This window comes from Crocuta crocuta, unplaced genomic scaffold (genome assembly GCF_008692635.1).
Source record: "Crocuta crocuta isolate KB4526 unplaced genomic scaffold, BGI_CrCroc_1.0 scaffold189, whole genome shotgun sequence".
NCBI classification, from domain to species: domain Eukaryota; kingdom Metazoa; phylum Chordata; class Mammalia; order Carnivora; family Hyaenidae; genus Crocuta; species Crocuta crocuta.
The window spans coordinates 2617308-2632499 of NW_027551564.1; positions in this window are offsets into that span (position 1 = coordinate 2617308).

Genomic DNA, 15192 nt, shown 5'->3' on the forward strand with positions numbered 1-15192 from the left:
TTAAATTTTGTTCTATCAAGATTTCCAATGAAAAAGAGAACCCTCAAAATTGGGAGTACTCATAAAAGAATAGAGCCTTCTAAGGCGCTGAAGATGGGAAGGCCAGATTTAGTCCTGCATTTGTGAAAATTCTAATGGAAGGAAAGCATTCTATAAGCAAGTAATACATTTTTTGTCCACCCCCTACAATTGATAAGCCTTATTTTTTTTAATTTTTAAATTCTAATGTTTTATTTATTTCTGAGAGACCGCGTGAGCAGGGGAGGGTCAGAGAGAGAGAGAGACACAGAATCTGAAGCAGGCTCCAGGCTCTGAGCTGGCTGTCAGCACAGAGCCCGACGTGGGGCTCGAACCCACAAACCACGAGATCATGACCTGAGCCAAAGTCAGACGCTTAACTGACTGAGCCACCCAGGCGCCCCTGATAAGCTTTATTGAGCATCAAATATATAAAAAATGTCATTAACAACACACTTCCAAGAACACATTATTCAGGGTCCCTCTTCTGTTGCTTATGGGGAAGCACTCAATATAGGTCTGATGACAGCAACCTGAATGAGTTTCATGGTATCCCTCCTAACACCACCATCACCAAAAAAAGACTCACCCTTTTAATCTGCCACAAGAGAACCTCAGCACAATTTATGTTACCACATAAAGTCATAAGCCACACCATTCAGATATAATGTGCAGCCAACTTCAATTTCCTCAGATTTCCACTGTGTTATATTCTCTAACCTACCTGTGACTCCTCTTGCCTGGGAATTTTCCAAAATATGAACACTTCAGGACTTCCTGTGTGCAGTTCTAACTATGGCTTACCACTTGGGAGACTGGAATTAGATATACAATGCTAGTTACACCCATACATGAAAAAAGAATGGTATACCTAAATGTAAATCTAAATCTAACAAACCATGTACAGGGAGGGCTTGTGTGCTGAAAACTACACAATGCTGGTAAAGACCTAAATAAATGGAAAGATGCTTCATGGGTTGGAAAATCCAACCTCATAAGTGTGTCAATTCTCCAAAATCATATGTAGGGTTAATATAATGAAGCTTGTGAGTGAGCGTGTAGGTAACAGGATTCTTCTAAAATTTACATGGAAAGGCAAAAGAACTAGAATACAATAATTTTGAAAAAGATAATGTGGAAAGAGTAGGAATCTTGATGGGAAGGATAAACACATGGATCAAGGAGAATAGAGATTTCATAAAGATGCACATGAATATGCCCAACTGATTTTTGACAAGGTAAAAAAATTGGAGAAAATAAATCTTTTCAAATGATCCTGGAACAATCACCATTGGCAAAAACAAAAGAAATGCCCTGTTTCGCGACCTAAGACTCAGTGGATTCAACAATTACCTCTAAATAGATGAACGACTTAAACCTAAAACTATAGAACTTGAAGGAAAAAGATAAAGGAAAAAAATCTTTGAGATGTGGGACTAGGCAAAAGTTTAGACTTGACACCAAAAGTATGATCCATAACAGCATGATAAATTGGACTTAATCAAAATTTAAAACTTGCTTTGTGAAAGAACCTGTTAAGAGGATCGGCTACAAAGTAGAAGAGATTATTTGCAATTCACCCCTAGTATGTGTCAGTACTGGATACAGAATATATAATTCTTTTTTTAAATATATGTTTATTTTGAGGGAGTAAGCAGAGGAGAGGCAAAGAGAGAGGGAGAGAGAATCCCAAGCATGCTCTACACTGTCAGCAGCACATAGCCTGGTGCAGGGCTCAAACTCATGACCGTAACCTGAGCTGAAACCAAGAGCCAGGCACTCAACAGACTGCACCACACAGGCGCCCCCCAGAATATATAATTCTTAATATTTAACACTAAGCAAACGATCCAACTAGAACATAGGCAAAAGACAAACATTTTGCTGAAGGTAATGTTGAGGTGGCAAATAAGCACATGAAAAGATACTCCCCATCTGCCATTAGGGAAGTGGAAATTAAAACCACAATGATATCCTTATATACTATCAGAATGGCCAAAAAAAAAAGTAATGACAAAAACAAATGCTGGCAAGGATGCAGAGAAACCAGATCACTCATAGATTGCTTGTGAGAATGTTAAAATGTACAGCTGGTCTGGAAAACAATGTGGCAGTTTCTTACATAGCTAAACATGCAGCCATCATGTCAACCAATCATACAAATACCTGTACATAACTGTTCATAATAATAAAAAACTGGAAGCAACCCAGATGACTTCCAATGAGTGAGTGATCAATCTGATACATTCATTCCATGAAATACTACTCAGCAGCTAAAAAGAAACATTACTAATACATGCCACACCTGGATGAATTTCCAAAGACTATGTTAAATGAAAAAAAAAAAAAAGCCAATCTCTAAAGGCTACTTACTGTGTGATTCCATTTATATAACATTCTTGAAATGACCTCATTGTAAAGATGGGAACGTATTACTAATTGCCAGGGGTTTATGGAGGTGATGGGTGTGACTTAACCTGAGGGATCCTTAAGGTAGTGGAAATGTTCTGTGTCTTGATTACCAATGCCAGTAAGCTAGTTGTGATATTGTACTATAGTTTTGCAAGATATTACCATGAAAGGAAATTTGGTAAAGGATACATGAGATCTTTATTTCTTACAACATGTGAATTTAAATTATCTCAAAAAGCTTAATTTGAGAAAAACATAAAGGCAGAGTAACATCTAATTCCATTTTAGGGCACCATCTGGGGAAATGTCTTGGAACGATGTCTGCTCCTCATAAAGAATATTTTGTAAGAGGAATCAATTGAGTTTGCATGCTTGAGAGGAGATTTACCTCTCCCATTGGTTACACTACAACCAGTGCCGGTAAATGAAGTAGTTCTACATACATGTTGACTCTTTTATTCTTCCGATTAGCACTGCTGCCTGAAAGAGACTTCATACTGAGAAATGGCAGAGCTCACCTATGGAAAGGTGGGTGAAGATTAAAACAACTGATGCTTACCTTGCTTTCCCTGCCCTTTACCATGGTTCAGGGGTGGGGGTGAGGCGCATTGAAATCATTCAAAAGAGAAAGGAAACCTAGAACAAAAACAAAATTATAAATTAAATGCTCTTAAGGAAAGAAATGGAGTTTTATGGAAGTATAAAGCAAATGAACTCGACCTATGATGTCAGGAAAGTTTTCTGACAAAAAAGTGGATCTCTTAGTTGAGATCTGAAAGCTGAGTAGGAGCTTACTAGAGGGGGAGCATATTCTTGAGGAATGAACAGTTTTGTGCAAAAATACTATACCAGGACCAAGTATGGTATATTTGAAGAACGGAAAGAAACCCAGTGTGACTGCAATGCAGCGATAACATAATTTGAGAATTATTTAGCATAGAAATCTTAATCTGTAAGTAAGATTGAGATTCCTAGAGATCACATTTAGAATGAGGAACTCTACTTTTAATCTAGATAATATAGGCAGGTTCTGCCAAGAAGAATTAGAGAGGACAGCTGAAGAGGTGGGAAGAAAACCAGGGATGGTAATTACAAATAGAGGCCGAAACAACAAAAATTTGTTTTAGGGAAGATAAAAGTGTCAAATGTTACAAGTGTCAAAGTAAGATGGAATATGAAAAATGTCCATTGGATTTTTGGATAAGGAAGACATTGATGACTCTGGAATGTAGTTTTGTTTGGTTTTGCATATTTTTTTTAATGTTTATTTGAGAGACAGAGCACGAGTTGGGGAGGGGCAGAGAGAGAGGGAGACACAGAATCCGGAGCAGGTCCCAGGCTCTGAGTTGTCAGCACAGCCCAATGCGGGGCTCCATCTCACACGCTGGGATATCATGACTTGAGCTGAAGTCAGATATTTAACCGATTGAGCCACCCAGCCACCCCAAACATTTACAGATATTTTAATATCTGTAAAATCTATATTGATTTAATCTGTGTACATCATGGAACTGATAATTCATGTTTTTTCTCTTTGCTTCTTTGCTTTTTAATGACAGATATGGAAGCCAAAATGGATAGGCTAAAGAGTAAAAAGAAAGCTAAGGATAGAGAAACAGAGTACAGGCAGGTTTTTGAGAAGATTTTTGAAGGTAGACTATAGATAGATTAGTAGTTTGCATGGCAGGTAGGATAATGGTAGGATCAGGTTTAAATCTTTACAGAGGGGCCCCTGGGTGCCTCAGTAGGTTAAGCATCTGACTCTTGGTTTTGGCTCAGGTCATGATCTCAGGATTCATGAGTTCGAGCCAATGCGGAGCCTGCTTGGGATCCCCTATCTCTCCTCTCTGCCTCTCTTGTGCTCGTGCTTTCTCTGTCTCAAAAAAGAAAAACCCAAAACAAAACAAGACAAAAAAATGCTTTAAAATCTTTATAGAAAGGAGTTCTAGTAAAAAGATAGAATGAACAATAATGGTAGTTTAAGGTGCCCAAAAACATGAGATAAGAAAATATCCAAAGCACATTTAGAAAGAGTGACTTAGATAGTAATGGCCACAAGTCCTCCATTTTAACTGGAGGCAAGGAGCAGAAGAAAATTTCACGTTTTTAGAAAGTTTGGTAGTAGAATTCAGAGTTTCCTTTAGATGACTTCAGTTTTCTTTGCAGCCAGTAGGAATAACATTTGTTGCATGGTCTCCATCCGTACAGTGGCTGAATAGCGATCCCTCTGCTTTACCATCTTTCCCAGCTACACGTGAGCATCCCCTAAATATCTAGCTTTAACTAGTCCCCTCATATTCTTTCCTACCAGATTCAACTAGACCCTTTACCACAGCCTTTACTGCCAATCACAGTGGTCTCTGTTAAAATATTGCTTTACTGGGTGCACCCAGACCTCACAGTGCCTCTCCCCTGCCCACACACACCTTCAGGGTGGCAGTGCTGTACTGCAGTCTGAGAAATTCAGTGACCCTTCTCCAGCTCCATCAGCCTTTCTTCCTGGGACCCAATGGATAGCATCTGTTCTTTTCTGAACACAGCTCCTTTTATTTCTTGCCCTAAACCTCTCAAGCCAGTGAGTAAACCATTATCTTGCCATCCCTTTTATAATCCTTTTCTGCTCTATCTACTCTCTTTCCTGATATGTAGGGGGGAAATTCCCATAAATATCAATTTATGAAAATAAGTACTGTTGGGGTCCCTCGGTGGCTCAGTCGGTTAAGCATCCGACTTCAACTCAGGTCATGGTCTTGCAGTTAGTGGGTTCGAGCCCTGCATTGGGTTCTGTGCTGACAGGTTGGAGCCTGGAACCTGCTTCAGATTCTGTGTCTCTGCCCCTACCCTGCTTGCGCGCGTTCTCTCTCTCTCTCTAAAAAATAAACATTAAATATTAAAAAAATGAAAAGTATTGAGAGAAGTGGCCGGGAGCATAAAGCAGTTGGAACATAAAGAATTTTAAAAGAAATGGAAGCTAAGATAGAAGGAGTCTGGAAAGAAACATGGTTCAGAGCACGGTAAGAACTTTGAATTTCATCCTGAGGTGTTGGAGAGGCATGGAAAGGTTTGAAAGTTTAGAAGAAAGGAGGGGGTGGAGTGGAAGGAAGACAGAGATGAGGGCAGGGAAATGTGAAATGATTATATTTGCAGTCCATTTTTTGCAGTGATGAGAATATACTGGAAGAAGGGAAGACATTGGGCATAATAGGGACAGAGAGCCCCAGTTTCTAGGCTGAGCAACAAAGTTTGGCTTTGTCATACCCTGAGTTGGGCCTGTGGGATTGGGACAAAGTTTATAGGCAAGAAAAGGAGTTGAATTCATGTCTGACATGTTGAGCTTCAGGGCCTCATGGGATATAAAAACAGAAATAACCTGTAGACAGATGTCTGCTATTTGAAGTATAGGAGAGAAGTCTGGGATACAGATACAAGTCTAAGACCCATGGACACTATATGAATGAGATTCCCCAGTGAGGACATGTAGCACGCAAAGTGGGAAAACTAAGGATAGTAAACTCCAATATTTCCAACGGCTAGAGGAGGAGGTCCCCCTGAAGTAGATGAAAAAGAGTTGCTAGGAAAAAAAGAAGACCTAATTTAAAGGATATCACAAAAGCCACTGAAGGCAAGAACATTACAAATGGGGGCTTGATAAAATAAGTAGTAAGATCAGGACAGCAAGGAACTGTGGGTTTGCCAATTCAAAAGTCCATAGGCAGTTTCATGGAAGAAGTCAGACTGATGTTTGGTAGAACATTTCCTGAATTTAGGAAATTCAAAGTGGAAGGCAAAATTTAGCACGGTAGCTTGAAGACTTTGCTGGGTGAAGGAAAGGAAAGTTCTATATGTCACAGACTGAATGAAGAGAGTCAATGGGAAGGAGGAGATTAAGAATGAAAGAGAAATTGTTTATAAATTATAGACATTTTAGGGTGCACGGTGGAAAGGATGGCAGAACAAGTTGTGAGAAGGGTGACAGAGCATATGAGAACATGGTCATTACAGCCCAGTCATTTGAGGACTGCCCAAGTGTGATATGGCAGAAAGATGCATGGAAGTAATGGAATTCTGTTTCAAGTCAGTTTGATAGTTCTTTTGCTCAGAATTGGGGCAGGTGTGAGGTGTTGGGGTATGCGGATTGCTGTTTTCACCCAATCCCTAGAAATTTTTAACACAACTAGAATATTGCAATTGTCCGTTACAAAATGTACATAACTTGCTCATAATAATAAGCACCCAAATGTTTGTAAAATAAGTGGAATAGGCTACCCTGGATTTTTCTGGGGACAGGGAGAAGGGAAATTATATTTTATTTATTTTAGAGAAAGAGAGAGAACACAGATAGGGGAAGGGGTAAGGGGAGAGGAAAAGATAATCTTAAGCAGGCTCCACACTCAGCATGGAACCCAAAGCAAGGACGATCATGCCCTGAACCAAAATCAAGATTCAGATGCTCAACCAACTGAGCATTCAGGTGGTTCAAGAAAAGGGAAATTATAAAATAAAAGTGATGTAGGAAGGGCTATCGAGGAGAGGGAGAATCCCAGGGAAGGAAGATATAATAAAGCCTAGTACCAGAATAAAAACATAGTGTAAGGAAAAAATGCGTTTGTTTATGCTTGCTGTGAGTAAAAGAAAAAGATTTCCCCCAATCCCTGAACAAGGACTATATCTTGATAATTAGGGTAATGACAGTCTTTCCAGGGCAAGAGTTGGTACTTTGGTTCCTGCCACTACTTCCTAAAAACAGCCAGCATAAGATGGCTGGAGAAGGGAGGTGGAGCACCTGGGGTCAGTCACTATGTGACCTCAAGCAAATAATTTACAGTGTCCATCTCAGCCTCCTCATATGTAAAATGGACCTAAAAATAGCACCTTTTCACTGAACTATTGAGAAAATCAGATGAAATTATGTGGCTTAAGGATTTTCTTGGAATATGGTAATGGATTAATGGACATTTAATTATCTAAAAGGCTCAGAGAATGGAAAATGCTTCCTATGGACTCCATGTCTTAGGGAAATGGAAAGGCTGAGATAGTTATAAGGAAAATAGATGCAGTGTAGTTCCACCATCTAATCCCGGTGCCTCATTCAGAAAGATGAATTGGATTTATCCTTCCAATAAAGGATTATTGGTCTACCTTAGAAATGGAGAGAATGCCATGGAAAGTCTCATCATTTTCTTTTTTCCCCTCCATCTGCTTCCAATATACTCTTAAGCCCTGATATAAAGAGGCATGGAGGCTGTGGAATAGTGAGAGTTGAACTCTCTGTTGCAGAAAACTCAGGCTGCTTCAAGTACCTCCTGTGGGCTCAATGACTTGGAGAAAACTGGCTTCGGAGGTATAGATGGCCTGGAATTCCAAAATTAGTCAAGGTTGGTAACATTACTCTGTGCCTCTTTTTCCATAATATCTCAGTCTTCTCTGTGTCTCTACTCCATTCTGATCTTTCTACTAGCTAGAAACTCTTTTCTATACTTTCCAATATAGATTTTTGGGGGGATTTTTCTAACTGGCTAAATGCACTCTGTTATCCTGTATCAACCAACTGTTGCAAAAACAACAGCAACAATGACAACAAACAAAAAAACTACAGAATTGTAGGAAAACATCCAAAAAACCCAGTGGCTTACAATAAAGCTTTATTCTTCTGCATTTCTATAGATTGACAGTGATTCAGCTGGTCTAGAACTGAGATCAACTGGGAAGCTTTGCTTGAGGCTATGGGTTGGCTTCCACTCTGTTTCATGTATGTTTATTCTGGGGCATTCTCTTCTCATGGTAGATAATCGAAGAAGTTATCTACTGAGAAATCAGTCTGGTACATTGTTATATCTACCCATATTGCATCAGCTCAAGGAAGGCTCACCCAAAGCCACCAATATAGTAGTAAATATACTCTTCTTATTCTAATAAAGCAGTATCTCATGGGAAAAAGCATGGGTGTAAAATACTAAAAGGAAGTTATGAAGAATTGTAAACAGTGACTCAAACTTTGTCCCAGACAACTATAATCTGTGTGTGCCTCAGGTCCCCACTCTCATTTAATCTTTGGCTGTGCTTAACAAAAGTCTGCTGAGTAGAACAGCCCACAATGAAAATAGGCCAATGGGCATGAGCCACCATGACTCCTGTCTAGCGTGTGAACTCTATGAAAGGTGTCAATAGAATGAGGGAATAGAGAATAGAAGGAAATAGATAGCCCTCATTTGTAAAATCTTACCATGAATTTGCTTCAAAAGTAAAGGTTAGTTAAGTCTGTTTGGAGGTACATTTTTTGAAATGTGTAAGTTACGATGCAAAAGAAATTAAGTTATGAACCCTCAAATAGTTAAGTCTTTCTAAAAAAAGTTTTTAAATGTTTGTTTATTTTTGAAAGGGAGAGACAGAGTGTGAATAGGGGAAAGGCAGAGAGAGAGGGAGATTCAGAATCTGAAGCAAGCTCCAGGCTCTAAGCTGTCAGGATAGAGCCCAATGCAGGCCTCAAACTCAAAGAACCACGACATCATGACATGAGCTGATGCTGGACATTTAACCAACTGAGCCATCCAGGAGCCCCCCAAATAGTTGTCTTAATACAAATAACTACAGGCAGTCTTTGCTCTAGACTACTCCAATGTACACGAATTTTACTTACCACAGTTTACTTAAATAATACCAGTCCCACAACACTGTGATTCAGAATCAATCACCACAGTGTATTAACTGAGTGTTTAAAGTACTAACTTCATCGCTAGCTCTCAAGTCCACAGATCACTGTGTAAATAAGAGATGTGCTCATGATCACTAAATAATCACATTGCTTCTTTCAAAGTCTGTCTGTGATTGGTCACTGTACACCTTCTGTTCAGTTCATGCACGTATAGCATGTTGCCTTCTTGTCTCCCAGTGATAAATTCATGTAACATTTGCGAGAATGGGTAATGGGGTGTTAGTTACAACAGCTTAAATGTAATGGAGGCAGTCATTGTTCTTTCAACAGCAAAGAATAGAAGGGAATGGGTAGCTGTCATGGAAGAGGACTGACTCACAGCTGGTGCTTGGACTTCTAAGGGGATCACACAGCTGATAAAGATGCTGGAAAGATGCACATAAGACCTGAAGTGGGAGCATCTCTTCTCCCCTTCTTCTCCCTGTAAGTCTCTCAGCAGTGCCTCCTATTGGCAGTTAGTCTGGGAAATGCAGTTTGGAGACACATAAAGTCAAATATAGAAGGGTTGGACTGGGTCTGAGAAGCAGTAGGTAAATAACTGCAATAATTGCCATCACCATTTCTCCTAGGGGTTGTTGCAAAAATAGGATTGCTAATGCTTTTCTTTGATACCTCAGATATCTGCAGAGGCATGTCTATAGGGCCACTGTCATAAGTCTGCTACACCTGTAAGTCATGCATTGAAATAAATGGACACATGTTGCCCAAATATCAACCAGAGGTCAGTTATAAGCACTTTTTCTTGGTCCATAAAAGTCAGACATTTCCCCCCGACAAAAAGCTATCATTGTTATTTGCTAACAGTTTATTTCATTTCTCCTCAAATGGCTAACCTTGTGTGATTCCACATCTAAGAACTTAGCTTGTCTTCTTTCATCTATTCTCAGGCTGTGGGGTTGCTTTTTCTTTACTCTCTTTCTTATTTGCCTCTCTACTTCTGGTAATGAGGTATCCTGAGTGTTGATTCTTTGAGAGTATTTTTCACTTTCCTACTCAAAGAAAAAGAGGCTAAGGAATCCAAGATTTTAATTTATTTCAACTTTCTCAGTTTCTTTCTTATACCCCTGCTGGCCCACTGGGAAGAAACAAATCTACCCCTTTGGAGAATCTGAAGCTTATGCTCTGGAAAAGAAAACAATGGCTTACACTTACTTCTTAATATATTTTTTGTTTCCTTTTACATGCACTCTTTTACACATAATAAGCATTTATGTATGATAAAGATAGACAACTACAACATTTGAGCAGTTTAAAAAATACTAATATGAAGTTCTGGGCTCCTACCTGACACCTGCTTGTACTGGTGGCAGTGACACTGGAATGGAAGAGGATAATGTGAAGAGAAAGTTCAAAATTACTAATTGAACAACCAATTGAAAAACTAATATAGATGATAACTTTTGCTTATATTCTAATTTTGAATATGTCTTTGATATGATAAGAAGCTGTAAGAAGGAGGGGCGCCTGGGTAGCTCAGTCGGTTAAGCATTGGATTCTTGTTTTCAACTCAGGTAATGATCTCACTGTTTGTGGATTTGAGCCCCACATCAGGCTCTGTGCTGACAGCATGGAGCCTGCTTGGGATTCTCTCTCTCCTTCTCCCTCTGCACCTCCCCTGCTAGCTCACTCTCTCTTAAAATAAATAAATAAACATTTAAAAAAGAAGCTCTAAGGGGGCGCCTGGGTGGCTTAGTCGGTTGAGCGTCCGACTTTCGCTTAGGTCATGATCTCGCGGTTCGTGGGTTCGAGCCCCGCGTCGGGCTCTGTGCTGACTGCCAGCTCGGAGCCTGGAGCCTGTTTCAGCCTGTGACTCCCTCTCTCTCTGACCCTCCCCTGCTCACGCTGTCTCTCTCTCTCTCTCTCCTAGAAATAAATAAAAATATAAAAAAAAAAAAAAAAAGAAGCTCTAAGAAAGATACGAAACAGTTAAGCTGACCAGTGCTTCTTTTTCACTGCATTCTTTTGCGTTTTACAACTTTTTATGGCAAACTTTTAGAGACACTTCACTTTTGATTTAAAAAACAATTAGTGTGTTTATTCCAGAGAGCTGGACTAAGCTGTTGCTAGTTTTTAAAAAATTATACCTCCATGGCTTTAAGGAAAGATTGGATTGGTATGACATACCAATGAGGTCTTTATGATATATTGGTCTCCTGACACAACTGGTTGAGAAATAGCAAGTGAAGGTTCTAAACCATTATCTATAATAGATAATCTAGTGTATAACACACAAGTACATATAATAAACAAAACTAACATTTTCTATGAAGTATTCTTATTAATCAGGTGTAGAAATAAAAAGTGTATTCTAGTGGAAAGAGTCTTAGGTGACGAAGTTTGGTTCAGCCTCTACTACTAATTAGCTCTGTGACCTAGGCAAACCCATTTGACCTCTCTGGGACTCACTTTGCTTATCTGTAAGAAGAGAGAATAGACCAAGAGTGACAAGCAGGATTCGTCGTGACCACTAACTCCAGAGAGCAGCCTTGTTAAGTGCTGAGTTGAGAATTCCAAGGCTGAGTCTGGGCTTAATGAGAAGGAATGCCATGATCGATTAGTGCTGTCTGCTATGGATGCAGGAGGTGAAGAGCGGCACTGAGTGTCATATATTAGATGTCTCCCTAGACTAGATTACCTCCAAGGCCACGTGTGCTATGCCATATAATTCAAGTTATTCATCATGTAAATTTACATTTAAAAACATAAACTGGCAAAACAAACCTTGAGTTTCCCTGATCTAAATATGGATTTTGGAAAAACACACTTTTTCCTTTTGGATGCAAGAATGAAAAAGGTAGGTACTGCCAGAACTTTTTTGAAAGAGTTTTAAAAGAATGTAAATTTATCTCCCTTCACTCTTCCATTCTCTCATGAAATATTTATTAAGTACCAACTTTGAAATTGACACAGGGCTACATGCTGAATATTTGCTGAACTGAATTGAAATGGAGGATAGAAAGATGAATTGACACGGCCCTTCTCTTGTGGAGTTCATGGGCCAGTGGTGAAGGTGTATATCTAGCAGGCAATTCCAGTACAATGTGTTAAATGCTATAATGGTCTTATGAATCTCAAAAAAAGAAATGACTAACTTTGTCTCAAGGAGTTGCTGCAGGTTCTACAGAGATGACCTGACATTTGAGCTGGATGTTAACAGATGAATAAAAATTTGTCTGGCGAAGAAGGGTAGTTTAGGTATGTTGGCACTTTTCAAAAAGATTCTTCCCAGAGATTATTTATATTTTTCATATTGTTTTGGTTGAGGTAGAGTGTAAAAAATTGAAATATAATAGTTAATGAGAATTCTGATGTTTGTTTAAGAAACTTTAGTCAAATGGAGGAAATGTAATTTGAACTGCCTGGGAGAGAAAGGATGTTGCATTTCAGATAGAAGTTTAAGTATTTATAGATGATAACACCTTTGGAGGCAGAGGTGACATAACTATACTAATCAAAACTGGGTATTCAGAGAGACTGGGAGAGAGTGTACTGGGTGGGAAGGGGGTTGAGGATTAGAGGGGTTCATGAAGGCATTTGTGTGCGGATTTGGAAAGGCATAGCCTGAAATCAAGGACCTCCCAGGAAAGGGCCTAGCTTCTCTAGGAAAACAGGGACAGAAGTATCTTGTACTGGAGAATGGCAATGAGGTTAAGTGTGAGGTTATGAGAATGACCATCAAGATCGCTTTGTCAGGTGACCAAGAGGAGTCAGCTGCCAGAAGAAATGTTATGTAGAGCCCAGGGAAAGATAAGCTGACTGTGTACTAGTGGGTGAAGATTTCATTTTCAATATGTGTAAACTACTCTCCACTCTAATAGAAAAAAATACTCCATAGACCATGATTGCTTCTGGGGAAAAGTGGGGCAAAGTCTCAGGCAAAGGGCCTTCTTGGAGGGAACAGATCCAGATCTCAGTTCCTTCTCCTTGTGAGCTATTGAAAACTTGGGAAGAAGTGAGTGTGACCCAGACTGTAAGTTTCCTGATATAAACTTGAATGTTGTTTAGAGGTTGCTGATGTTTTGAGTTGTGACTATGTGTTGGCATGCCTAGTAGATAGCATTAGGAGTTGGATTTGCTTCTTCAGCTGTGTGGTCCCATTTCAGCAGCTGATGAGCCTCATTAGTATTGTGATTGGCTTATGATGTTGTCCAGGCCCTCACCTGTATGAGACTGGCTATGAGGCTGAACAGCGAAGGCTCTGTCCATTTACCCACTGAAAAAGCACATTTATAGATCAAACAACAGGCCTTTTGTTGTTCTAAAAGGATAAACTCAGATATGTTAGATGAATAAAAATGTGGCCCATGTTCTGAATAACACAGAGTGGGTCATGTGTCTGCCACAACAGTTGGGATTTGTGAGAATATACCTAGCTTTAGTCACATGGCACGTTTTGGGGGAAGCCACTCAATGAACTGATCATTTGCTAGTTCATTCAGTAAGCTCATTAAGCAGCCTGCATCAGAGTTGCCAGCCATGACTACCACTCTTTTCTTCTCACAGTGAGGCATAACTACTATCAGCAGAGCTAGGAGAAATCAATCCAGGTTTCAATTTAGGCACATTATTTTCTGGCTGAGAATTGTGTCTGTGGCATGTGTATTTAATTTTGGTTAATTTTTTTCTTGCTAACTTTTTTTGTAACCTAAAAGAAAATTTCACAGGGCATAGTGAGATTTCCTTACTATATAAAAAGTGCTTTGTTCTCCTTTAAAAAGCTATTAGGCCAGATCTGCTAAAGCTGTGTATTCAAATTGAAGTATACATGCAGAGGCAATGAGCCAGCAATCCCACTCCTAAATATATACTCCATGGAAATGAAAATATATATGCACCAAAGTAAATGTACAGGAATGCTCATAGCAACAAAACAAGTGTTTGTCAATAGTAGAATATTCTGTACATCCAATGGGATGTTATGCAATGAAAAAGTATAACTCCTATTCCACAACAACATGGACAAATGTCCCAGACATAATATTGAGTAAGGAAGTCAGACATTCCCACCCTCACAAAAAAAAGGTCAGACCAGAAGAGTAGATTTTGTATGATTTGATCTGTATGAATTTCAAAAACAAGAAAATAAATTTGTGCTGACAGAATTCGAAAGAGTGGTTACACATGAAGGGTTAATGACTAAGGGGCACATCAAGTGTTTCTGCAGTGCTTGTAATGCTCCATTTCTTGATCTTGATGATGGCTACACAGGTGTGTGTTTACCTTGTAAAATGTCATCAATGACTTGAACACTTTCTGCTTATATATTTTTACATCCATAAAAGATATTAAGAGGTTTGTTTAGTAACAAGTGTTTTATTTATATTATTCTAGTCTTGCAAAGATAGGCTTAATTATTTCCTATTAGCATATTAAGGTCAAGTCTTTTGTACAAGAATTGATATTTTTATTCTGTCGTTTTTGTTAAATACATATGTGTAGCAATGAATATTTCCTGAATTTTATGACATTCTATACAGTTGTTAATTTTGTGGTAAACAATGATGAACTTTAATAGGTAGACCAAGATAACAAAATATGTCAAAGTTCCTTACAGAGTAAAAAATTTCTATGAGCTAATAGCATCAGTGTATTGGAACAAATTATGTTTTAAATTTATGTATTTATTTTCTTCAGTATGAGTATTATGTAGCTCATTTAAACATGATTGCCTTTGTTACCATCTTTACTTTCTGTGTCTCTTCCTATTGTATTGTATTGCTTGGCAGTCTTCTGTTTGATGAAGAGAATTTAAGATTATATTTTCCCTTCATGTATATATTTATCCATAAAGTACATAAGTATGAGTTTTTTTTCTGTCTTTTTGTCTTGTCATTGATGTCTTCCCAGAAAGGTGTGTGTGTGTGTGTGTGTGTGTGTGTGGTGAAGTGATAATAGAGAAATTGTAGTCAGATGTTGAAAGGAACTGAGGATGATAGTTCATATCCCTGTTTTCAGATAGGAGACTCTACCTTCTGAGAAATTTAGTGTTCTAGAACATTCTATTAAGAACTTGTAGAGACAATAAAATTACAAGACCTTGACAATAAAAT